At 44.1% G+C, this 27,028-nt stretch overlaps 1 protein-coding gene across 1 annotated transcript in view; it reads right to left on the bottom strand.

The window, feature by feature from the left end:
* Positions 1-27,028, bottom strand: part of DNER (delta/notch like EGF repeat containing) — a 274,139-nt gene that overhangs the window by 99,752 nt on the left and 147,359 nt on the right. The gene's annotated exons all lie outside the window — the stretch shown is intronic.

Consider the following 27,028-nt stretch of genomic DNA (forward strand, 5'->3'; position numbering starts at 1 on the left):
TGTCATAATCTGTTTAAAATCGTGTTATGTGAGAGGCAGTGCGTGTGGCTCTCTGCAGTTTAATTTTGGACATTTATTTTTATAGCTTATTCATATTTATCCCAACCACGTTCAATCTTCCTAAAACAGGACTAGAACAACTTGTTTTAAACTAAAAATGAAGCCTCGCTGACCCATGGGAATGGTGGCTTTGCCAGAGTGTACCATGTTTTAGCCAATAGCTCAAACCCTCAGCACCAGTGCTACTCACACCGCCAAATGCTACCAAACGTCCTACATGGCTCATCTTCCCAGTGCGCCAGGAGGACTCACCAAATCCATTTAAAAACTGATCTCAAAGTGCAACCAGACAGAGTGCCTGGGAGCAAGGGAAAATATGAAGACTCCAATTCAAGACGCATTTCATTTCGTTTATTAGTCACATGGAGCTTAATACGGTGCTGCAACTCAAACATCAGACTCAAAGAAAGAATTTTGACTTGACATTCTATGTCTGAAGTAGCCGAAAAGCCCAAATAAAGCTGGACCTTCCTAAGGCCCTATTGCTGAAGACATGACACACTTCAGATGCAGTGCCCAGAGGAACAGGGCTAGGTCTTTCACGGTGCCAGAAATGTCATGCAAGCTTCCAGAGAAGGGAAGCCCCCAACAGCCCTACCCATATGACGCCTGTGAACCACCACTACCAGCAGTATGGCACAATAACCCTAAAGGTACAATAAAGGCACAGCTCGGCAGCAGCAACCAACAGCTCTCTAATGGAAATTAAGACCTGTTCAGCAAGAGGGAAATTACCCTTGGTTCTGGCATCCTAGCCAGCTACCCGGTGAAGTCACAGATCTTGGAGTACGTCCACTACTTTGCTAAACCAGCATCATCCTTAACTATTCTCTAAATATTTATCATACCCACAGGTAAGTATGTTCTCACGCTCCATCAAGGACACTTCTCTTTGCAACAAGCAGAGGCCATTACAGAAAACCATGACCATTAGCATGCAGCGTTGTGGAGCCCAGTGGCTTCTGATAGAGCTGCAGTACAACTCTTGCACGTAAGGCTCCGGGATCAGTTGCAGAAGAGACAATGGAAAGATTGTCCGAGCCAGAGAAACCAGAAGTCTGTTGTGAGGCTGCATCTCCCAGAAATGTTGGACAAGCTACACCTGTGGACTCTCCCCAACATGACTGCCTAATGATGATCTGGACAAGGATGGCAGCTGTAGAGACGCTAGTATGAAAGGAGGAAAACTCAGAAGGCCTCAACCCTAGACAAAGAACTGTAGGTGACTGAGGAATGCTGAAAGTGTGAGCAATAGTCTTCCGGGGAAGACATACCATTTGTCTATTCCAATACCAAGTGACAGCCCTGAACACAAGGGCTTTATACAGACTGAGCAGGCTGTATTTGTGTGTGTGTGTGTGTGTGTGTGTGTGTGTGTGTGTGTGTGTGTGTGTGTGTGTTGTGTGTAACAACACTTAAAGAAAAGGAAGCCATAAAAGGGTAGGGATGTGAGAGGGCTTAGGAGGGCTTGGGAGGGAGGAAAGGGAAGAGAAATGGAGACTAGACCTTCCTACAGGCATGAGAAAAGTGTCCAAAGCTTATGCAAAACAATGCAGATCACCTTGAAGATGAGGGGCTAAAGAGAAGAATATTAGGGGATGTTGGAGCAGAAAGCATCTAAGAGGCGGAATTAATGGATGTACCATGGAACGGTATTTTCTGGGCACAGCAGGACTGTTGAATACACAAACTCGCATCAGCTATGACTGTATGAAGAAACTTGCACAAGATCAAGTCAGGCAAAATCTCCACATGGATGAAGGAGGAGCCCATGAGATCCCACCCCTAGCTCAGGAGTGACTGGTAACTGATGGCTGGGGGAGGGAGGGGCTGGCTTCCTCAGGGGTGAGGCCCCTGAGAGGTTCCAGGAGATGCTCCTATACCTATGTACATACAGCCAGCAGTAGGCAGATAGTGTGTGTGTGTGTGTGTGTGTGTGTGTGTGTGTGTGTGTGTGTGTGTGTGTGCGCGCGTGTGTTTTTTTAAATAGAAAGAACAATGAAGTTGAGAGGAAAAAAGCAGTGGGAAGGAACTGGAGGAGAGAAGGAGGTAGATTTAATCAAACTGTTGTGTATGCATTATGAAATCATCAAACAATAAGAAGTGAAAAGATTTTTTAAAGTGTGCCTTTGTATATGGAGGTTTGCTGTCATTAAAGCCCTCGGGTCTGTAGGAATGGCAATAACCATAGAATAGCTAAAAATAACAAAAATAATCAAAGAAAAAAACCACACCAAGAGTAATAAGTTTAAAATGTGTGTGATTGCTGGCTTCCAGAGTGGTGACCTGGAAGGTTATATATATATTTATATATATATCCCTCAAAATTTACCCATAGCTTAGTGCATCTGTGCTTGTCTTCTTATTATGTTCTGCCGTTATAATAGTCAAAGAATAGAGCTGCTCAGCTAAGATAGTTTTTAAAAAAGATCTAAACAAACAAAAGCATGTTTCTTGGCTCTCTCTTAACTCCTGAAAATGGGTAGGTATTGCCAGGGAGGGGGAAAGGGCTGAGAGTTGGTAGAGGGTTAGTGTCCTGCAGGGGTACATGTGTGGAAATGAGTGTGCAAATGTGTGTACATGCACGAGGAGGCCATACCTTGGCTATGGTTTCTCAGGCACTGTCCATCATGTCTTCTGACAGAACCTTTCACCGGCCTGAAGCTCAACAAGAAGTCTAGGCTGGCTTCCCAGAAACCCCAGGAATCGGCTTGTCTCCACCTTCCCAGAACTGGGATCGTAAGCAAGCACCACCATACCAATGGGCTCTGCGGATCAAATTTCGGCCTTGCAGGAATTATAGTAACTGGGCCAGCTCTACAGCCCTGTGGAAGGCAGTCTATCACCACTCTTCCACAGCCCCACCCATGATCTCTGTCCCCCCACCCACACTCTTCCTACCCCGTACCTCAGATCCCCGCTCTAATAGTTGGTGTTGTCATTGTTGTTGTTGTTGTTTGATATAAGAGCTTGTTAAAGCTGTGGCCTTAAGTTCATAATCCTCCTGCCTCGGCCTACCAAGAGCTGGTATTACTGGTATACCACTAACCCTAAAGGGAGACTTTCAGAACCTCCATCCAGTGCCCCATCAGCACAAGTCAGTGCCTTCCTTCCTCCTGGAAGAAGACAGAGTGGTCCATGCTTCTCTTTAATATACTGTGTCTCTCAGTCCAGCTTTCTCGGTCCATTTCTCGATAGAACTCCTATACATTTAGATTTCTTAGTGGGTGGCAAGAGAGCTTGCTCTTTCCATTCTCCTGAGGTGCACTGTTCTCACTAGTGATTGTTCCTGACACAAAACGCTAGGGTTTTGTTACTAGTCACCATCATGCTGACCCCTTTTACCAGAGGCCAGTTTTTAAGCTGCAAATAGCAGTGTCACACTTCTCTGGAACTCAGTCACATCAGCTGACGCTTTATTTTGATTTCAAAGGTGTTTTAAGAATTTACCCTATAGTGAGATGCTGCCATGACTGCTGGATTGTTTCGATGCCATTTTAGGTTCTATGTAAGTTAGTATCGCCTCCATCTGTGTCTCGTTATTGTATAAACTGAATGTCTATATTTCCTCGCATTGATTCAGCTTTACGTTCCTGGAACACCCACCGAAGTCATTCTGCAAAATGGCTTTCCTCTGTCTTTGATTCCATTCACAGTTATGCTTCTAGTGCCTTCCATCCCTGCCCTCCTGCCCTGCTCAGACTCGCTTTCTAAGAAAACCTACCCCTTGCTCACGATATCACGTTCTACACCATTAAAGGGTGCCCTTCCCAACAAGTGGCTGAATTGAGGAGCAGCGGTAGTCCCCAACTTCAGACAACCACACAATCATCCAAACAATGAAATACAGCCTCAAAGGTGAACAAACAATCAGGGCTTATGCAGCTTCTTCCTGGTAAAGGAGGAGAATGAGTCCCTGTTTTGATCTTCATAACCAGCTCTCCTCTAGTTCAAGGGCACAGTCATCCTTAGACACTGGAACAGCTGGAATCAAAGCAGCTGGCTTTCTCCTCCGGTGAAAGCTGTGTTCCCTGCCCTGTGCATCACCTCTTAGAGCTCTTCCTGTGAACAGGCATCCCCTCTGCACTCGAGCAAGAGTTTCTGGACCCATCTCTTTTGTCAGGATGCTAGGCTTTCCTTCTGGCTGTATCTGCAGAGACACGGTGGCTGGCTAAAGCTTCATGGGGATGGTTAGCAACAGAGTCTTTGAAATAGGAAACTCTCTTTTCTAGAACTATATTATGAGAAAAATATCTTCTTTGCTCAAATGCAAAAGAGAGCACACACTCAATATTTACAAGAGTTGTGTCTGGAGCCCTTTGTGCATAGGAAAAGTTGTGACCACCTTTGAAATATATAATAGATGCTGTGCACACACCCAACACACACAGGCTCCCTATTGTGGCAAATTGCCATATGCCATCAGTGTAGGCAGCTGTCATCCAGAATTTACTTGGTTTGTATCCAGACATTCTATAATACAGGTAAACTGTCTTGGGTATTTGAGAAATGCATTTTGCATATAACTTATCTAGTGAGCATCATGGAAAATATGTTGCTTGTAAACATAAATTATTAAGACCCCCAAATCAAATATGATTGAGTTGCCTTTTATTTGAATTTAGCACAAAAAACAGAGGCACGTGCTTTAGTTTGCTTCACTTCAACCAAGAACATTGAAAGAAGCTGAGAAGGAGCTGCAAAAAGTGAATGCTTTTGACAGAGCAAAACACTAAATGGATTTTAATTCTCTTTGATGAGTAAGGAAGGAAATTAACAGATGTTTAAATATCAATGAATATGAAATTTTTTTTGTTAAATCTTTGCACCTCCTATAGCATACACCCATAAATTAGATTTCTTGCAAGAACAACAGACTTCCCAGTAATATTAAAAGGTTTAGTTAGGATGAAGGATGGTGCTGAACCGTTTGCTCCTGACAGATTCATGGAGTTGGGCAGTTGTTGCTTTCAATTGTGTGGTGGCCCTGTCATGTTCCAATCCAATGGCCACATACATGGCTCTGGTTAGACTAAGTGGGCTACAAGACAAAAACAAGTGTTGTAAATCTGGAAAAGGGATCTGTAGGAAAGGGGGGTCGATAATGATCAGAGGGGCATAAGGGGGAGAGGGAGTCAGAGTGCACTATGGATGTGTATGAAATTATCAAAGAACAAACACAATTGATAAAGGAGTTTGTTTTACATTTTCAAGTCTGTTAATTTAAAAGAAATTGTGAATATTTATAATAGGAGGAACTATGTTGGAATCTTTTTATGGAAAACCATTGTTTTAATCCCTGAGAGCTACAAAACATCCTTGAGGAAGTCAATGAGCTACTCGTAATATCCCAAATCTGGGTCCGACTAATGCTGTCAGCACAGAAGACAAAGCAAATGCCTTTGAAGCTAGTAGCTCACCTAAATTACAGAAAGATACTTCCTTGTCAAAATATTATTCACGTATAAGTAAGTATAATCCTGAAGTAAAATGAAAAGTGACATTCAGAGATTAATTTTCACACTCAGGGTGGAATATCAATTTTCCTCAACAGCTTGAAGTCAAATATTCTATTTGTATATTAATGAGTCTTTCTCAGAGAAGCGTTTCAAGTTAAAGAAATATTCAGCAATACGTGTACTCACTCACCCACCCATTTAGGGTTGTAGAGAACAGGGGGGTTTCTCCCTTTTTTTCTTTTTCTTGGGTTGTTTGGGTGGAGTTTGGGGTGGGGTTTGTTTATTTGTGGTTTGTTTGTTTGTTTGTTTGTTTGTTTTTAGAGAGGGCTTCCCTGTGTAGCCCTGGCTGTCCTGGACTTACTTGTTCTGTAGATTAGGCTGGCCTTGAACTCCCAGAGATCTGCATGCCCCTCCCTCCTGAGTGATAGGACTAAAAGCATGCATCACTACTGTCAGACTGAGAATAGGGTTTTAAGAAGATGTGCTGAGGCTGGGCATGGTGGCGCACGCCTTTAATCCCAGCACTCGGGAGGCAGAGGCAAGGGGATCTTTGTGAGTTTGAGGTCAGCCTGGTCTACAAAGGGAGTCCAGGACAGCCAAGGCTACACAGAGAGACCCTGTCTCAAAACAGAAGAAGAAGACGAAGATGTGCTGACATAGCAACAACTGGAAACAGAAGGTAATTCAGTGAAGATGAGGGATGCATATGGAAAGATCATCTAAGGAAAGATACTACTCCAAGTAAAGTCAACTAGCAATGAAGGGCTTCCAGAAGAACTTACCTACAACACTCAAGAAAGTTCCAGAGGCCAGTGTGGCCAGATTAGAGCAGGTGACAGAGAGAAATAAGACATGAGAAGGTACAAGTAATCAGATATGAGGTCATACAGGGCATAGGACACACTTAGCAATACCTGGAGAGATGCCTCATGGTCACGACTGGGGACCTGCTACTAGCATCTGATGAGTGGAGTGCTGGGATGCTGCTAAGCATTGTACAGTGTACAACGTTCCAGTCCCAAATGTTTAGTGATGTCGATACTGAGAACCATTGATGCAGACAGCCTCATGCGCTCTGGCGTCTGGCGTGGTATAAAACTTGGGGAAGGATGTGCCAGAAGAGACCCAAAAGGATGCTGGCAGAGCAGTGTGCTTGATATTATATTACCTAGTCTCTTTACTATAGCTTGCTTTATCCACATAATAAACAACTCTGAAACAGATGGTCCCACATCCTCCTCAGAATAGAAGCTGGAGAGCCACATAGGAATGTTTTACTCCATGTAACAATGTCAGTCCTACTATCTTAGGTGATTCTTCCAAACATGTGCAGTATCTTTATTCCACACTATAAAATAACTTGTTCTTTCCAGATCATTTAGAAGAGATGCTTCCCAGCCCTTATTTGCTCATCACACTTGTTCAGCAAGCATGCTTTGTATCCACCATGGGTTATGATGTTGTGGGTTCTAGAGATGTTGTGAAGGACAGAGGGAAAGTATGCCTGTTTGTAGAGACTATATTGTAATGTAAAAGATGGACACGATCGTTGCAAGGTACCATCTTAGAGTGACAATAGATACACCCTGCCACAGAGTGCTACGGAACGTAGATCAATGTGAGAATACGGCAGTATATAGATGAGCTTTGATCCCACCCAATTGCTAATGGAGAGGGCAAATATCCTAAAGAATTGTACAGGTGTAGAATTTAGCTGATCATAGTGGTTTAGGCCTATGATCCTAGTAAACAAAGGCAGGAGGATTACCATGTTTGAGGCCGGCCTAGGCTACAGTGTGAAACCGTGTCTCACACAAACAAGAAGGTAGGTGACACACCCCTATAATCCCGGCACTCAGTAGGAGGAGGCAAGAAGATCAGGAGTTCAAAGTCACCCTTGACTGTACAACAGGTTCAAGGCCAACCTGGGAAATATGAAACTCTATCTCAACTTTTTAAAAAAATCAATCCTTCCTCAGCACAATTAGGGCTTTCATTTTTCATTTTTCACTTTCTTAAATCAAGCTGGCAAAAATCAGAGCCAGAACCTCAGCCATAGTCTCTCGTTCCCCCGGCAAAACTGCTTCCACTGAGTTGCTACTTCAGCTCACATCCTCATCCGAGGACTGGAAGTGCCCATAAAACCCATCCCTACACTTACACGGTACATGGTCAAGAACACCACGCACCATGTGCCATGTGAAATGCTGTGAGCGGGTCTTACCCTGGGAAACTCATGGATGAGTGAGTGACATGTATGCTTTGCACACAGAGCACCCGACATGAGCGCTCAGATTTCCCATTTGAGCTGGCTCTGGTGTGTCACTGAAAGCTCATGTTTGAGTCCTACATAGGGCCTATATGACTGCTTCCTCCTCCTCACTCAGCTCTCGCCACCTAAATTATGGAGGCCTCTATCCTGGCCTAGATTGCTGGGGTTTTTTTTTTCTTTTTAGTATTATGTAACACTGAAAATATTATACAATATAGAGCTTAATATAATAAGTGAGTTGGCCCTCCCCAATATAACACTCAAGGCCCCAGCCTACCTTGAATGTCTCATTCTCTGTCTTGTTTTACATCTTCACAAAATCTCACTACCAGCAGACAGACAGGACAGCCCAGAAATAACCATTCTGAGCAACTGCATTTCTCTCTTTAACAGTCAGAACTTGGGACGAAAGAGGTGGCTGAGTAGTAAAGAGCACTAGCTGCTCTTCCAGGGAACCTGGGTTCAGTATCCAGCACCCACATGGTGGCTCACAGTGATCCTTAGTTCCAGGGGATCCAATGCCCTCTTCTGGCATCCTTGGACACCAGGCATACCCACATACATGAGAGCAAAACACCCAAACACATAGAACAAAAATAAATATTTAAAAATAAAAATGCAGAAGGATCAAACTCTGGTACCTTCTCCATATGAAAAATACTTGGGAAAGACACTTGGTTTTGATGTCCCCGGGACAGCGACGTGAACATGAATTTTATCATTGGGAGACTTTGCTTACGTGGAATTCTCTCATTAACCTGCCCCATATCTGCCAAGCGGGCATTGACAGATCCACTTTATAAAATGCGAACCAACTCAACAGATAAGTTGACTTAAGATGTTCTATCCAGCAAGCACGAGGTCAAAGTTGAAATGTGTATTGCTGGATTCCGAATCCTTTTGCACACACAACTGCCCACAGCAGCCCTCAGTGCAGCCTCGGGTGTAGTACAGCACTGTGAGACACTCTCCATCCATGCTCTGAAATAACCCCGAGCAAGTGGCAGCATCTCAGTGCCTGCTCTGGGTTTCTGTGCTTTGTCCACTCCTTTCCTGCTAGGCTGCCTCCCTTAGCTTGGCATTAGCTCTGCATTACTGAAGGTCCTTCTACTTTTTTGTTTCTAGTCTCTTGCTTTCTTGAGAATATCACATGTATCCAAGTAAAGATAAGGCATAAACATTGTTCCTGTTGGTTGAAACTGTCTCTTATCCTCAACCAAAGAATGGATAGAGAAGCTGTGATACATTTACACAACTGACTACTACTCAGCTATTAAAAACAAGGAAATCTTGAAATTTGCAGGCAAACGGATGGAACTAGAAATGATCATCCTGAGTGAGGTAACCCAGACCTAGAAAGACACACATGGTATATACTCACTTACAAGTGGATATTAGCCCAACATAGAGGTCCTCCGAGAGACTCCACCCAGCAGAGCATCATATTGGGACAGATGTTGGGATTTGCTGCTGGACTCCAGGTGGAGCGCTGAGAGTAGAATGGAAGAAGCACAGGGAGACAGAAGGATCCAGAGGGTGCAGGAACCCCACAAGAAGGCGGTCAAGGCTGGCGGATCTGGCCCCGGGGGCCTGCACAAACTGCTGTACCAAGGACAATGCATACAGAAAACCTAGACCCACTGTTCAGATCTAGCCAATGGACAGCGCATTCTCCACATTTGTGAGGAGAGCGGGGATTGCCTCTGACATGAACTCTGGTGGCTCCAATTTGATCACTTCCCCTTGATGGGGAGGCCTGGTGGAAAAGGAAAGGAAACGAAACGAAAGGAAAGCAGGCTATCTAGATGAGACCTGATAGGCTGTGGTCATATGGTGGGGGAGGAGGTCCCCTTCTGTCAGGGGTCTAGGGGAGGGGAAAAGGGTGGAAGAGATGGGGGGAGCGGGAATTTACAAGTAAGGGGACAACAATCGGGATATAATCTGAATAAATTATAATAAACTTTTTAAAAAAGAAAAGAAAATGTCTCTTGTCTGTCAAGTACCTATGCACAAGTGAATGGACTTGAGGGACAGCTGTGGCTGCATAGAAAGAGCTCCCTTAAAATGCTTGGATGGGGAAGACCTGGTCCCCGCTGAAAGCAGTCGGAACACAAGGGCCCTGCCTTCGTCAGTGGATGAATGTGTTTGTGGATTTATAATTTGATATTGTTATTGAGAGGTACTCAGAATGAGAATCCCAATTGGTCAGGAACTAGGTCATTGGGGGCATGGCCTTGAAGGCTATTCCTCGTCACTAGTCTCTGCTTTCTCCTCACTGACATGTTTCTCTGGTTCCTATGAGGTGAGGAGCTTTCTCCCACCTAGTGCCCTTCCACTGCGATGCTTCTGCTTTGCCACAGGCCTAAGAGTGATGGAACCAGGCAGCCATGAACTCTGAAACCATACGCTAAAATGAATTGTTCAGCCTTATTATAGAAAGCTTCATCAATACTTTGTCAAAGGAGAACTCCTTAAAGAAGACTGCAGTTATACTGAATGATGGTGTTTCGTTAAATTGATGAAATAAGCAGATATTGCAGGAGGGTTTTGTGCAAGATCAAGATCCTCCCCTCCCCCACCCCATCCCACTCCACCCCACCCCTGTCTCCCTCTCTCTCTCTCTCTCTCTCTCTCTCTCTCTCTCTCTCTCTCTCTCTCTCTTATATCTCTATCACAGATTCTTCTACTGGTTTGTATTGACCACTAATCCATACAAAGGCCTAACCAGAACATGGATTTGAAAGAGCATCCTGAACCAAGGGATGCCTAACAGGGTCCCCTGTGCCTGTGAAAATGCAGCAAAGATGTTTCAACCCAATGCTATAAAGACTCTCCCAGCCAACACTGATAGACACCAGCTGGGAGGTCGTCTGGGTCACTCCCAGATGAGCATCTGGATGCCGGCAAAGCCAAACCCTGTCTAGTGAGTTGGTGGTTGGTGGAGCCAACAACGCAGACACAGTGCTGTACCTGACTGCTCTGTACTTTCATATATGCTGAAATTTTCCATAACGAAATATGCTGCTCTTATTTTGAGAATCTGGCTAAGGACCAAGAAAGGAAATATAAAGCGTTGGAACATTAGAATCCACTTCAGCACCCTCGTCCAGCCAGCTGACCCCTGCGGAACCAGCTGCTGATGCTGTTGGGGGACAGTGGTGGGGAGCGTCCTTGCTGAGTCTTACTCCAGAGATCTACTCCATAGCCTTATGGGCAGGAAAAGCTGGGCTTGCCCTAAGTGACTGACGTATTCTCCCCTTGTAGACATAGATCAAGAAACACATCACATTTCCACTTCAGCAGCCCAGTGTGCCTGAAGAGAGGGATCAGCCAAGGAAGGTAGAGGCGTGGCAACCACTCCACTTCCCCAGCAGCTATGGGTCATGCATGGGGCACACCCAGCCTGCACATCAGCTGGAAGAGCTCTGCAGTGGCTGAGAGTAAACTTTCTGAAGACCCCCGCTGCACTAAGAAGTATCATCTGGAATCTTCTTGCTCCGAGCTCTTGGAGGAGGTCCAGGAACCACTGTCTATAAAGATGACTCCAGGAAGGCTTTCTGCAGATCTATTTGCTGAGAGGTGATGAGAATTAGAAGGAGGAGACTTCGGGACTAGCTTCTGTCATTCAAATAACTACACCGCAGGAGCCAGAGTCCAGCCTGAACCATCCAGACCGTCCCCAAAGGCAATGAATGTGGGGCAACCAAGACATGAGAAATCTTGTCATATTATATTCCATTAGCCCAGCCCACCTGCTGTGGTCACCGCACCTGATGTTGGACTGGCCGAACGCTAAGGATAGAAGATTCCAGCCATTGCCCTACAGCGATGACTTAGTGATGAAGAATGCTTGCTGTGCGTGCAATTATGAGAATTTGACTTCAGATCCCAACACCCATGAAATAATAGCCCCAGCTCCGAGAAGAGCAGAGATAAGAGCCCGGCAGGAATTGCTAGCTTCCAATCTAGCCAGGAAAATTTGAGAGCCAGATGCGGGGAGAGACACACAGCTTCAGTGGACTAAGTGGAAAGAAATAAGGAGAACACCTGACATACTCTTCCTGCCTTCACATGATACCCACACAGACCCACAGACACATAAAGACACAGAGAGAGAGAGAGAGAGAGAGAGAGAGAGAGAGAGAGAGAGAGAGAGACAGACAGACAGACAGACAGAAAGACAGAAAGACAGAAAGACAGACAGACAGACAGACAGAGAAGAGAAAGACATACACACAAACAGATACAGACAAACACAGATAGACACAAATACAAACACATACACACAGAGAGAGACACATGCTTACAGAGACACACAAAGCACTAAGTAAAGAAAAAATAAATAAAAATAAATCTTTTTTAAAACCTTAGCATAGCCTTCTTTGACTACATGTAAATGAGTTATAGCTACAAAGCACTGGAAGGCTAGTCTAGCATGCCTCGACTAGATGGAATTTAGCCTTTTACAAAAAAGGATCATTTGGATACAAAATTTAAGAGACTTCTATTTACAATGTCCAAGTGCCTATAAATGTGCTTTTCTTAGCTGAGGCCACACAAGAGCATCTGGAACCCAGCCAAGGAGACAAATTGATACCTCTTTGGGGGACCACAGTGCTCAGAGGAAAGCTCAGTAGGCACTGTCCGCTCGCAGCTCCCGTCTCTTGGCCACTCTTCCTGCTCTATGATTAACTACATTTATAATTTCAAAAACACATTTCTACCGCTCACAGTCCACACGTTTTCTTTGACATCAGTCTCAGACCCCGTTGCACTTCTATTTGAATTGATTAATTACAAGTATAGCAGCTTATTTTCCTAGAAGCCAACATTTAAACAGAACTAGACATCACATCAAAACATTAAGTTTCATACATGGCATCCATGAATTCATTACTTTGGCTTAAACATTCAAAATCAACAACAACAAAAATTCAAACAGTAAACAAGGGGCTGGATAAATGGCTCGATGGCTAAGAGAATTGGCTGCTTTTGTAGAGGACCCAGGTTCAATTCCTGGCACCACATGTTGGCACACATTGATTTATAACTCCAGTTCCAAGGAATCTGATACCCTCTTCTGACCTGGGAGAATATCAGACCTGGTGCATACATAACACCTGCATATACATGAAATATACACTTATATACATGAAATAAATATTTTTTAAAATAATAGAAAACTGTAAATTTCAATAATGTGAGTCTATTCATTCTTTTGAAAGGATAATAGAGTTAGCTTTATTCCTCAGGGGAAGAGAAAGTAATTGACTTTCAGGAAAAATTTTAAAAAGTTTTCCTAAGCCTGGTTGTGTGCATTTGCAGAATGGGACTGTTCAGAATCATTTTCCAACCACATCCTGGCACCTGATGTGTTCTGAGCTGTCCTGGGGTGTCCGGGGTGTCCGGGATGTCTGGGGTAAGGCATGAGGTTTCCATGTCATCAGGGTTAATCTGTAATTCACTAACAGCTTGTGCTTATGAACTGTCACTTTCTAATCTAAACAAAAGTAACGTTCGACTTTATGTCACTGAAAATTCATCTTTTATTGGATTTCTTCTCCCTTCTGGGGAAAAAAAAAACTTGATACCACAAGTCAATGCATGCAATCCTATTTTCTCATTTTTAAATTCCATTCTGCCTCCTAGCCCTTTCGTTTGTTATATCAAAAGAAAATTGTAAGGGGAGAAAGCTTTAGGAAAATGGAAATGTTACGTATAAATTATTAATGAGAAGGAGTTACTAGAGAAGGCACGTGTTCTCATCATCTTCCTGGGGTTACTGCTCCTGGGAGGGAAGATGGTAAGGCTGTGGAAATGCCCTCTAAAGACAGAATCGGACAGGAACAGGATAGGTACCAAACTCTCATGCTGTGGAGAAGACCCCACCATGGATCACAGATCACGTGAGTACCACTTCCACTAACCCTCCCATTAATCACACAGAATTGGTATTTATTATTTTGCCAAATGGAAGCAGATCATGCCATGAAGCTAGTCAGAGGCAGGAGGAGGCAGATGCAATCTGATTGTGAAGGCATTCGTACAAGTGATGGTACACAGAGGCACACCAGTGACTAAGTAGAAACAAGGCATCATCACGTAGCATTATGAAAACGGTGATGAGAGGAACACTGATGCACAGAATCTGAAGAGGATGACCCTCGAAAGCCTGGTCCACTCTTAGATCCAGTGACCCTGAAGTTCAGTCCCACTGAGGACTGCAAATCCCTAGGATCACTATGTGGGGTACCGTCACTGCAATATGCCAACAGCCATGTCATGGGTTTCTTATCCGATTCCCTATACTAAGTCTGTGAGGACCACCATGATACAGTACTACACTCTGAGTGGGTTGACCGTCATAAGCATTTCTCACAGATCTAGGGGATGGAAGCCATAGGTCAAGCTGTAGGCAGGACTGGTTTCTTCTGAGAACTGTCTGCCCAGCGTGTAGACACCACACCTTCTCAGAGCATCTTAACATGGCCTTTACTCAATGTGTCCATGTCTTCTCACAGGGATGCTTATCATGTTGGATGAAGACCTACCCTCTAGGCAGGAGCTAAATACCAGCATCTGGCCCTAGGAAAGTACAGCACTCAACCTCTGATAGAGAAAAAAAAAAACCTCCCAGGTAGCACCTACCTGTCAAACTCTAACTGCACTTGAGTCATCCTCTAAACCCTTTCGAGTGTCAACCCTTGTTGCTTTGTGGGTTGATTCAATGGATTCCTAGAACCTTTGCCACCAATCAAAACGCGAGACCCTAAACATTTTAAAATCCCAAGTGTAAGCAATCTTGTGCAAAAAGTATGAATCTGGAGGGATTACCAGACTTCAAGCTATTACAGAGCTATAGGATATTTCAGAGCTATAGTAGTAAAAAAAAAAAAAAAAAACCAGTATGAAACTGGAATAAAAGTAGACATGTAAACTAATAGAACAGAATGGAGAACACAAACAATATTAGCCACCTGGCACTTGACAAAGATGCCAAAACCATGCTGGAGGAAAGACAGCATCTTCAGCAGAGGGTATTGAAAACACCGAATGTCCTCATGCTGAGTAGTGACAGTAGAACCCTATCGATCACCCTCAAAAATAAAGCATCTTCAGGTGAATCAAAAGACATGAATATGAAACTTGAAACACTAAATCTTCTAGAAGAAAACATGGGAAGTCACCCAAAAGAGGTAGGTATAGGAAGCAGCTTTCTGAACAGGATTCTATTTAGTCAGAAATTAAGGCCACTGATTGACAAACAGGACTTTGTAGAACTACAAAACTTTTGTGTGGCTAAAGAAACAACAAACTGCGTAAAAAGGAAGTTTACAGAGTGGGAGAGACTCTTGGACAGCTATACATCTGACAGAGGATTAATATCCAGGATATATAAAGAACTCAAAAAATAAAATCAAACAAACAAAAAAATCAAGAAAAATGGCTCAATTTAAAAATCTAATAAATCTAAATAGACAGTTCTCAAAAGAATAAATAAAAATATCTAAGAAATTCCTCAAAAAGTGTTCATCATCTTTAGCCATTAGGGAAATGCAAATTAAAGCAACCTTGAATGGCTAAGATTAAAAAAATACACGACAGCAAATTCTGGCAAGGATATGAGGAGTGGGGAATCCTCATTCACTTTTGGTTGGACTGAAAATTAGTATGACCACTCTGGAACTAAGTGTGGAGGGTTCTCAAAAATCTAAAATAAAATCTGCCATATGACCCAGATAGGTTCACTCTTGGCATATGCCCAAAGGACTCTATGCTGCTCCAGAGATGCTTGGCCATCTATGTTCACAATAGCTGGGAAATGGAAACAACCCAAACGTTCTTCAACTGACAAATGGATAATGACAATGTGGTACGTACACAGTGTGGAATACTATTCTGCTGTAAGGAAAATGAAATCATGAAATTCGCACATAAATGGATGGAACTAGAAAATACTATATTGAGTGAGGTAACCCAGTCCCAGAAAGACAAGGGCCACGTGTTTTCGCTCATTTGAGGCCCTAACAACAAATCTTCATATGTGAGGATAAAGCCTGGAATAACCACAGGCATCAGGAAAGTTAAAAAAAAAAAAGGATCATGTGGTTGGGGAAGGGGTTCTAGAGAGGAGAATATCGGGGTACAGGTGATACAAAGGAGGAAAGAGAAGGAAAGAGGAGTGATAACTAAGACTAAGGGTGCTTGAAAAGGCCATATGAAATCATAGTATTTTATGTTTACCTAAAATTACACATAATATATATGTGTGTGTGTGTGTGTGTGTACTTATATAATTTAATTGAAGTTATGTCACTTGGGATGATAATGCCCCACCTCCCCCCCACCAAAAAAAATTAGACTATTTAACAAAAGCCCCAGGAGCAGCTATGAGAAATGTTCTTTTGAGTTGTTGGTCAGGGGAGTCCAAGAGACTCTTCCTAGACAATATAGGTTATGGTTATCACCCTTAGTTGCCTTCCAGAAATTAAAGGTAAGTCCCTATGGTTGCTGAAGACACTGCACACAATGAAGGGCTTGGAGAGTTTGAGCGAGATCTAGCCTGGAAGCTTTCTCTCTGAAGACTGGCTTTTACAGTACTGGGAGGAGCTATTCAAGCTGGCAAGGGAGGAGAGCAACGAATTGTTTGATGTCTACAAATCACATCGGTGACCGGCATGGTGAGATATTCCAAAAAGTGCAATAGTGGCATGTGTATATTGGCAGTAACCAGTAGCTGTCTAATTGGACTTATGGCCCATTCAAGAGGAGGGAAATCACACCTAGTTTTGTAAACCTATGTAAACCTACTACTTCCACTTTTCTAAGTCACTATAAATCCTAATTAAATGGTAAATATTTATCCTTATACCCATAGATAAGTGTAGCTCTTACCCCTCACTGAAGAAGCTTCCCTTTGCAACAGAGACCATTACAGAAAGCTACAGTGCAGACAGCAATGGACCATTGGGTGCTCTGACCCAATATCTACAATACAATGTCTACACCTAAGGCTCATGGAACATCTCAAAAGAGGGGCTGGAAAACCTGTAAGAGCCAGAGGACCAAGAAGTCTATTGCAAGATTGTGCCTTCTAAACATAGCAGAGGAGCTATGCTCAGGAAATCTCAACAAAATGGCCGCTTAAACAAGGCCTGAGCAGTGACACCACCAGCTGACATGCCAGCATGGATCAGAGAAATCTCATGGGGGTCCCTACCCGTAGGTGAAAAGCTGCAGGCAACCAAGGACTGCTGAGAGAGGAAGAATTGGTCTTCCCTGTGGATAAGCCACTAGATCTAATACCAAGCGGTCAGCCCTAAAAACACACATACAAACAGCACCAAATGTACATAGCAAGTTGTATTTATGCATTCATTGCTTGTGTGTGCTCATGGAGGGCGAGTGGGACAGGGGTAAGACAATCATAAGTAAAGAAAAAGAGGCCACAAACCTGAGTAGTGACCGGGAGACTGGCGGTGTTTGGGGATTTTAATAATTTTGAAAACTCGAGACTCTGAGAAAGGAAGATGAAAGAACTCAACATGTATCGTCTCCGCTTTGATGATGACGCACTGTCCCAGAATATCCATCCGGTACAAGGTCCTTTCCCCTCTCTCCATTTTGCGACCCAATATCCCTGTCTTTCCTCATTTGTAAACATGTGTGGTCTACAAGGCCATGGGCCACAGCTGGGCATCATGTGTGAGTGTGCCCCATTCCTATTTCTTGCTATCACACAGGCCCCCTCTGACGTGTTACCGGTTTAACCCAGCTTCACGTTCAGTCTTGGTTTACAGTTCTCCTCTGCCTTAGCCTTTGCATCTATTTTCTTCCTAAGAGGCAATTTTCCAGCTTGTGTGCCTTTGTGTATTGCCTCCAATCAAACACAGAGAGATTGTGAGAAAAGAAAACAATAAAGCTAACAGAAGGGATCTGTTTAGCCTCCCGTTTGGGTTAATGATATCTTCATCTCATTGTTCTGGTAGAAATAAGAGCACATTCACCTAAACGTAGAATATTGATATCAAAACCTAAAGTTTAAAGAGGTTTGTGTGATTCTAGATACTAATGGGGTTGACTGAACACAATTCTTGAATGTTTAAAAAAATGTTTTTCATGGAGGTGGGAATAATTGCTCAGTGGTTAAGAGCAATAGAGGCCTTGCAGGGTACCTGAGTTTGGTTCCTAGCACCCACACAGAGACTCATAACCATCGGTAACTCCAGCTCTAAGGGCTCCAGTGCCCTCTCCTCACCTCCTTGGGTACCAAACACACTTGTGGTACATATACATACATTCAGACAAACATTTATATGCACAAAATAAAAATATCTTTTTAAAAATCCTGTTCAATTTAGTATATTTTCTATCTATAGAGTCCTCAATCTAGTCATGACATCTCCTACTTTATGAAATCTACATCTACACAAACTGAAATTACATCAGAAAAGGTGGGAAGATCCTTTCATTCATTAAAATTAATCTCATTTCATTAAACACATCGCTTTTTATCATTTTAATGGTGGACAAAAGTCAGGTTATGCCTTATGAAAGTGTTTCTGCAGAATAATTAGAAATGAGACATTTTAATAATCTTCAAAAGATCAACATAAAATGTTCATATATAAAATTAATCCTACTTGCTTGCCAATCATTTGTGATCTGTGACGTGTACATGAAGAAACATCTTCCTTTTGATCACGAAATGGTCCCTCGGCTTCTAACTGGGAAAGAAGTCTTCATACAGACTTGCAATGTGGAAATGTTAGCATTGCTCATATTTTCCTTCCAAAGTTTTCTGGGCTAATGAATCATAGATGTTTTATTTGTTTGTTTGGGGGTTAGTTTGGGGGGGGTTGTTATGTTTGTTTTGTAAATGAGGTGTTTTACCTGCATGTACTAACATACACTATACATGCCTGGTGCCTATGAAGACCCGAAGAGGATGCTGGATTTCTGTGTCTAGAGTTACAGATCGCTATGAGACATTATGTGGGTCCTGGACACTGGGCCCTGAAGCTAGCTCCTTCCTCTACAAAAGCAGTAAGTGTTCCTAACTGCCAAGCCATCTCTCTAGCCCCCTAACATATTGTCCTTTGACCACTACAGGCTGCTAGGATTGCGTTTGGGTTTGGGTTTTAGTTTGTTTGTTTTCAGAGTCGTGTGTGACACCTAATGAGGAGGGTGATGTCTGTTCCATGGAGCTGTTGGGTGTGAAACATTTTGAGCCAACACAGATCTGCCTGGCAACAGGAGACACATCAAGCTTACTTCATTTTACACAGGCAAGGTCCTAAGGCCCAGGATCCCTGTAGCATTGCCACCATACACTTCAGAACTCCACCTGTAGGCTAATCCCAAATTCTCTCTTCTAATTATTATTTTTAGAATCTTATGTGGGAAAGATTCTTTTTTAAAGGAATCCTTTGAAGGGGCTCAGATTCCTGTCTACCTTGAAGACACCAATGCTATCTCCTCAACAATGTGTAACAGAACTTCTGTTGAGAAACGAAGCTCAAGCCACTGGTGTCACCCAGGAGGTGCCTCCAGGAATGCTCAAACATCACCAGCCTTGCCAAGCACAAGACTAGGGCCTGCTGACAAGTCTCTCAAACCCCATGCCCCAAACACAGGTGTCTGTTCTCTTAGGCTACCTTGCCAGGCTGTACCTGCCTTCTAGAATGTTCTGCTCTCCTTCTGAAACCAATACCTAATGATGCAGAGTCATTCTGCTTTTAAGTATAGATGACACCCTACTGTGTTACCATTTCAGGGACATTTGCATTTAAATAGAAGACTGTGCCTTTATTACAAAGGAATGAAGCTTTAAAAAAGAAGAAAGAAAGAAAGTTGGATAAAGAATTCTTTTGCCCCAGATAGTGGTGGACCTATACTAAGTAGCCTTCCTGGCCCACTGTCATCTGCTCAGCAGCCTAGGACCTAAGTAGTCACTTTTTAAATCAATCTCTCTCTCTCTCTCTCTCTCTCTCTCTCTCTCTCTCTCTCTCTCTCTCTCTCTGTGTGTGTGTGTGTGTGTGTGTGTGTGTGTGTGTGTGTGTACATAAATGCACATGTATGTATGTGCACATTTGTGTACCTTAGTTTGGGCACACATATATCATAGTGCACATGTGGAGGTCAGAGAACAACGTGAGGCATCAGTCCTAGCCATCATCTTTATTTGAAACATGGCATCTTGGTCATTTTGCTAGTACCAGCACTAGGCAAACTGGCCCACAAGCTTCTGAGCATCTTCCTGACTCAGCCTCCTGTCTCCCCATGGGGGCAATGGGATTAAGATGCTTACTGTCAGACCCAGTTTTACATGGGTTTAGAGGATTTGAACTCACTTCCTCATGCTTGCAAAGCAAACACTTTACCCATTAAGCCATCTCCCCAGCTCCTAGCCACTTATATTTCCTTAAAACATGCCTTGATTGCTAGTTACAGGCCAGCCTAGGCTACATAGTAAGTTCTAAGCCACCCTAGGCTGCACAATAAGAAGTAAAGGAATGTTTTAAAAGACATAGTTCCTAAGTATGGACTTTCATAATAACTTTTTTAATGGACACCATCTCCTATCATTACTACCCATGATAACTACACATCAGTCATTTTTTGAGACCTGTGTCTCAGGTCTATTCTGAGGAACAATCACAAACTTGTTGAGTCTATTTCTAGATAAAACTGTCAACACTTTTATTTCTTTGGTGTTTGGTTAGTGGGTTGGTTGGTTTTTTGAGACAAGGTCTCTCTGTTTAACAGCCCAGGCTGTCCTGGACTCACTTTATAGACCAGGCTGGCCTCGAACTCAGAGATCCGCCTGCCTCTACCTCCTGAGTGCTGGGATTAAAGGCATGCACCACCACCACACCTGGCTTATTTGTTAACTGTAAAACTAAAATACATAGCTGGGCATAGTGGCACACACACACCGGTAATCCCAGCACTCTAGGAGGCAGAGGCAGGCAGATTGCTGTGAGTTTGAGGCCAGCCTGGTCTACAAAGCAAGCCCAAGGCAGCCAGGGCTACCTTGTCCCCCTACCCCCACACACACAAAAAAAAAAAAAACCCTAAAGTACACTTAGCTGATCAGAGCCTCAGAACAATGGGCAAAATTAGGGCAAACAACTGGTTGGAGATTTCTGTGGCCAGTGGCACAAGTCCTTAAAAACGAAAGCCAGAAAATGCAGCACAGGCTGGTAGCTTAGCTTCCAAAATGCCAGTAGCAACTTCCCTCCAACAATTAGGCTTTAAAATTAGAATTCCGAGAAGGAAATTAAACACAAGCATTGCCAATTACAAGAGGCTGTGTTGGCCAGAAGCGCCTTGGGAAGTTTAAGACCGAACAAGTAGAAGCAGAAGATGTCAGGCACAGCAGAGGCCATGGGGCCTGTTAGTGGACTGTATGTGTGTGTGCCGCTTTCAGTCACGAAGCATCTTTTCTTCGTCATTATTATCGTTGTTGTTGTTATTGTTATGAATACTTTGAGAACTGTATACATGGCTACAACGAAATGTGGTTATATGCACACACACACACACACACACACACACACACACACACACACACACACACACTCATTTTCCCTCCAATTCCCCATATCCCCCAACATGTTCCTCATGTCTTCTCCCTTTTCTAAAAATGGGCTATTGTCTGGTTAGTACTGCCCATGTCTGAGTGTGGGCGGAGCCATCCTCGGAAGCATTGGGAAACCTCTCAGTAGCTGTACCCTCCGAGAAGAATGATTCTCTCTCCCCCATCAGATATCAACTGCCAATAGCTCCTCCATATGGGGTGGGATCTGGGGAGGCCCTCCTCTGTATGAGAAAATGCAGACATAACCCAGAGGCCACCGTACTTGTCACGCCATGCCCCAGAAGTCAGAACGCAGAATTCTCAAGCAGTGTGAGTAGCAGGTAGCTGGCTTTCTGAGGAGTCTGCACTCTCCGGGTCTCCTTTAATGTGTTTCTCCCACACAGAGACCCTAGTGATGTGAGCGCTCACCATCCAGTTCCAGGTCAAGTGCTAACCAATCACAGTCGATAGGCTTCCACTGTGTAAGTGGTTGCTCATGCGCAATAAAGCAGATACAGCTCCCGGAAGGCCTGGAGTGGTTCATCTCCGCCCCCTTTACGGACCCACAGGAACTGCTATTTTGAAGGGGGCTGCACCCAAGAATTGACAGCACTCCCCCATCTATCCTAGAATTCTGCAGGCTTGATCTTGTGTAGGACTTATACTGCTAACAGCAGATGCTCTGAAGTTCGTCCGGCCATGTCATGTCCAGTAGATAGCACTTCACAGCTCGCCATCCCATCCTCTTACTCGGGCGCTGCTCTCTGAGACTTTTGGTGGTGGAGCCATTGATAAAGATGCCCCATCATGTGAGCCAATTAGGGTTGAGCACAACAGTCTCTTATTCACAGCACGTTGACCAGTTATAAGTTTGGGTATTGGCCTTTTCAAAGTATTCCTGCATATGATATCACCTTTAACTACTACAAGGACTTTCTTTCTTTCTTTTTTCTTTTCTTTCTTTTTTTTTTTTTTTAAGAATCTGTACTGAGTTCCACTACTCAACACTGTCTGCATGCCACAGCAATGTGGCATGGCCACTATTACCATTCTTATCTCTGGAGGGGGAGACTAAGGCTTCAGGGAATTAAGCAATGCTATTTTCAATGAGTACTGCAGCCTGACCTTGAACCCTGAACCTTGAACCCAAGGCCTCTACTGGTGTGCAAAGTCTCTAACTTTGCCTACAACAATATGGAATCCAGTATCACCTAAGGCACTGTAAGAGGTACAACACTCCTTAAAAGCTAGGGATTAGCTAGACATAACGACGCATGTCTGTACAGGTGGTAGGACAGGAAGAGCCAGAGTTTAAGGCCAAGATGCACCACATAAGACCCCACCTATCTCAAAAAACAAAAAACAAAAACAAAGCCCCTAGGTACTTGCTGTCATTCTGAATTCTCACTATATTTAGGCAACTAAAACTTCTTCCTGCTCAAAACGAAGCTGAACACAGCACAGGACCTTAGAATTACTATGAACATTTTAAAGTTTACATCCTAGGCTTATTTAAAAAAACACTACATTGTCAGAAATTTTAGGGTAAAAGTCTGCACTCCTGTAGCCTCAAGAGGATAGGCTCTGTCAATCATTTATCCCTGCTACTCTGAAGAGACAAATAACAATGAAAAAAGGAGGAAGATTTATTCAAAATGGCCACTTTAGGAAGAGGAACAAATAAGGAGATAACTAGACTATTCCTTCAAGCCCAAGTTTAGAATTACCTAGAGACAGGCATACCTAAGCAGTTCCGGTCACAGTGTGGCCCCACCCACCCCTGATTGCTGCTACAGGTCGCTAAGGTGTCCAAACCTTGTGAAATCTCTTCTTAGCAGACAAGCTCTTCCATGGGCTGGAAACTGACCATGAGATTCCTGCAGAGGGTTTATTTGGCGGGGGTCGGGGAGCGAACGTAGGGGGAATCCCACTATTCAGTATTCCAACAGAGCGGGTTTCCCTCGCTAGAACACCTCCTCTCCTGCTAGAGCATCAGCGTCCACTCAGACATCTGGGTAAAGGCAGCGTGGGTGTCACAGAGAACTTCCTGCAGGGCACCGCTGTGGACCGGGGTGGGGTCTTGTGAGTATCCGGCGGCGACGCTACAGGTGTAGTGGAGTGTATTTGACTAATTTGCAGATGGATTATTCTGGTGGTACAGAGTGGAGGGATGGTGTCACACTGGTCTAAATTTGGAAGGCCCAACTTGTCACATTTTCACTTCTTTTAGCAACTTGAAAAAGCCCTGCGGGCGGAAGTTAGACTGGCTGCTGCCTCTCATTTTAGATAGCACGGTTTCTCTCCCCTCCCTCTTTAACTCTAGTGCAAGGGAGAAATCCTAACAGAGACGCAAGCTCTGGCTGGAAAGTAAAGGAAATTGTTCAAGTTCAGGGGAAAGTGACTAGACTGAACTATATATTCCCATACAGATTCCCAGGGTCCCTGGCTAAGCCGAAGCCACAGCCTCCTGTGGGCTACTCAGAAGTCTGTTTGCTGTCACCTGTGCCTTCATGGCTAGCATCTGACTCATCCCTTTAATGTTTTATTTTCTACTGGATATTAATCTTTCTGCCGTTGATGCTTAATTTACCTATTGTCCACGATTGTGTTCAACTCCATGTTACCCCCCTACACACACTCTGCCCCTTGCTTTCCAGTACGTATAGCTATATGAAAGGACAACGAAACCCAAGAAGTACAAAAGGCAGATAAAACCGAAACATCGCGACGGAATCCTGTAGGAAGAGACTAGTGAGGAGGCTCAGTGGGCAAAAGACTTGCTAGGTAAGTATGAAGGTCTGAGTTGGATCCCCCATGCCCACATAAACAGTTGGGTAACTTGCTGCACTGCAAAAGTGAAAACCGGAGTATCCCTGGGGCTTGCTGGCCAGCTATAGTCGAGACAAACCAACAAGCTCCAGGCTCAGTGAGACCCTATCTCAAAAAAAAAAAAAAAAGAGGAAGACATCAACATTGATTTCTGGTCCATGTATACACATACATACATACATACATACATACATACATACATACATACATAAATACAGAGAGAAAGATTATAAGGAAATGAAAAAGAGAAAACAAAACAAAACAAAACAAAAACATTTTCCAGAAGTCAGGAAAACACTGCACTATAATGTAGCTATTGACTATGGAGGAAAAAAAAAACCTTCTTTGTGTAGGTACACAGCTGTGTATACACATACACACTTATTTATGAAGTGTACAAATGATATTGTATAAACAGCTACAGGGATTTATTCTGTCTGCTCCAGTTTTCCCGTTTCCTGCCAAAAATACCAGGACTGTTGCCCCCAGATGTGTAAATGGTCATTGTGGCGCTCTATACGACTAATGACCTTTGAATTCTGCACAGCTCTGGAATACTGCACATTTGCCAAGCCCTCCTCTGGTCCCCTGGAAGGCAGTCAAGCCTGAATCCTCTGAGTGCTTCCCTGCATTCAGTCCCTAAATGACATCCCACTCACTGTACATATCACATAACCACCGCCAACTGAAGCTGGAGACCCAGCCCTAATTCCACTCCCAGAGGCTCTGTGGAAACCATCAGTAGCCAGAAGCAGAGAGCCCTGTGCTCATGGCAACAGCTCAAGAGGGCCCGGGGTTACATTGCTGAGTTTAGCTATCACTGAGCAGCTGGGGAGATCCAGCGGGAGCTGACTCCTTTCCCTCTGGAGTCAGCGTCTTCATCCCTTATTGACTTGGAACAACCACTAAAGTAGAAACTATCCCCTGTTGTGACTTGGAGAGGAATGGTGCCTGAAACATCAATCTTAGTAGTCTCAAAGTGCCCATTATGTGAAGGATGTTAGCGTGGAATGATCCTGTGCCAAGAAGAAACAGACAGGCAGGCTTTAGGCCAGACCCTCAGGCTTGTTCTTGGAGTGCAAAGATGAGAGAAACCCAGATGACTGTCTGACAGAGGTTGGAGGTGCTGTGTGTCCTGACCTTTCCCTGTGGAGGTGATTATGGCAAATTCAAGATCAAGGCAATATTATTTTACCATCTTCCTCATATCTGTCTCATTGCTTATTCCCTGAAAACAACCAACCTTTGACTTTTAGGCAAACCGTAACCTGGAGCTCTGATTGAGGTTGGAGACCCAGCTCCGATTCCCTGCCCAGAGGCTTTGTGGAAACTACCAGCAGCCAGAAGCCAAGAGGCCTGTGCTCATGGCTACAGCTCAAGAGGGCCTGGGGTAACCTTGCTGAATCTATCCATCACTTAGCAGTTGGGGAGTTCTGAACAGGATTCCCAGGTCTGACCTAGCCTAGACCAGACTCCACATGGCCCAGGGAGGCTGAACCATCTGCCACTAGTCAAAGACAAAGTATCTGGGATCCCAAGAGTCGATGAACCCACACAACACAACAAATGGCTCTCTTCTACTTTGTCACCCTATACCCCAGGCCAGCCTCAGACACAAAAAGAGTAAGTTCAGATTTAGTTTGGATGCGGAATTTCAAAATGTGTTTTCCAAAGGCATAAATCAGGTTATTGGTCAACATCTTTCATCATTAGGGAGATGTAAGAGTGCTGAGCCTGGCTGTGCACACCTTCAGCCCTTTCATGCAGGAGGCGGAGGCAGGTGGGTCTCCGTGGTTTAGAGACCAGCCTGGTCTACATAGTGAGTTCAAAACCAGCCAGGATGACAGAGTGAGACCCTGCTCAAAAGGAAGGAAGGAAGGGAGGGACAGAGGGAGGGAGGGAGGAAGGAAGGGAGGAAGGGAAGAAGGGAGAGGGGAGAATGAGAGGGAGGGAGGAAGGGAGGGAGGGAGAAAGGGAGGGAGAGAGGGAGGGCAAGGTGGTTTGAATGAGAATGGGCCTCCATAGACTCCTATGTCTACATTTTTAGTCCCCCGTTGGCTGGTGAACTGACTGGAAGGATTAGGATGTGTGGTCTTGTTGGAATAGGCGTGGCCTTGTTGAAGGAGGTGAGGCACTGGGAGTGGCTTCAAGGATCCAAAAGCCTATGGTAGGCCCACTGTCTCCACCCAGTCTCTATGTGGAGGTATCAGGTGGTAAAGATCTCATTACTGATCAGGCACCATGTATGCGGCCATGCGCCATGATGATAATGAACTAACCCTCTGAAACCATTTAAATGCTTTGTTTTATAAGAATTGCCTTGGTCACAGTGTTTTTGTGTTTTGTTTTGTTTTGTTCTGTTCTGTTTTGTTTTGTTTGTCAACAATAGAACACCAAGACTTCTTCCTCTGGCTGATTTCAGTGTGCTGTGTGCTGTGCCCTGTGCCCTGTGCCCTTCCTTCTCCCAGTCCTCACTGTCTCTTTCTTCAGAGCCAGCTCCCCATGTCCCTCTATGATCTGCTCCTTTCCTGTCCCTTCCCCTGTCTTCCCTGCAACTTGACCCAGGGGCAGTTCTCAGGTCTGTCCTTGGAAGAGAGCACCAGACTCCAAGTGGAACCCAAAGCAGTGAGGCAACTAGGAAACCAGCAACGTAACCAGAGAGGTGGTTTTCAATACTTTTGAAGCTCTTTGTCTTTTTGTTGTTGCTGTTTTTGTTTTTGTTTCGTCTTTAACCAAACTTCAGGGTACAGTCAACTAGTTTCTTGACTGACAGCGGCTGCCTCGGCATGGCTGCAGAGCAGGAAGACCACGGTGAGAACATAGATG

Source organism: Acomys minous (assembly GCF_964271855.1).
Source record: "Acomys minous genome assembly, chromosome: 4".
Taxonomy (NCBI): Eukaryota; Metazoa; Chordata; class Mammalia; order Rodentia; family Muridae; genus Acomys; species Acomys minous.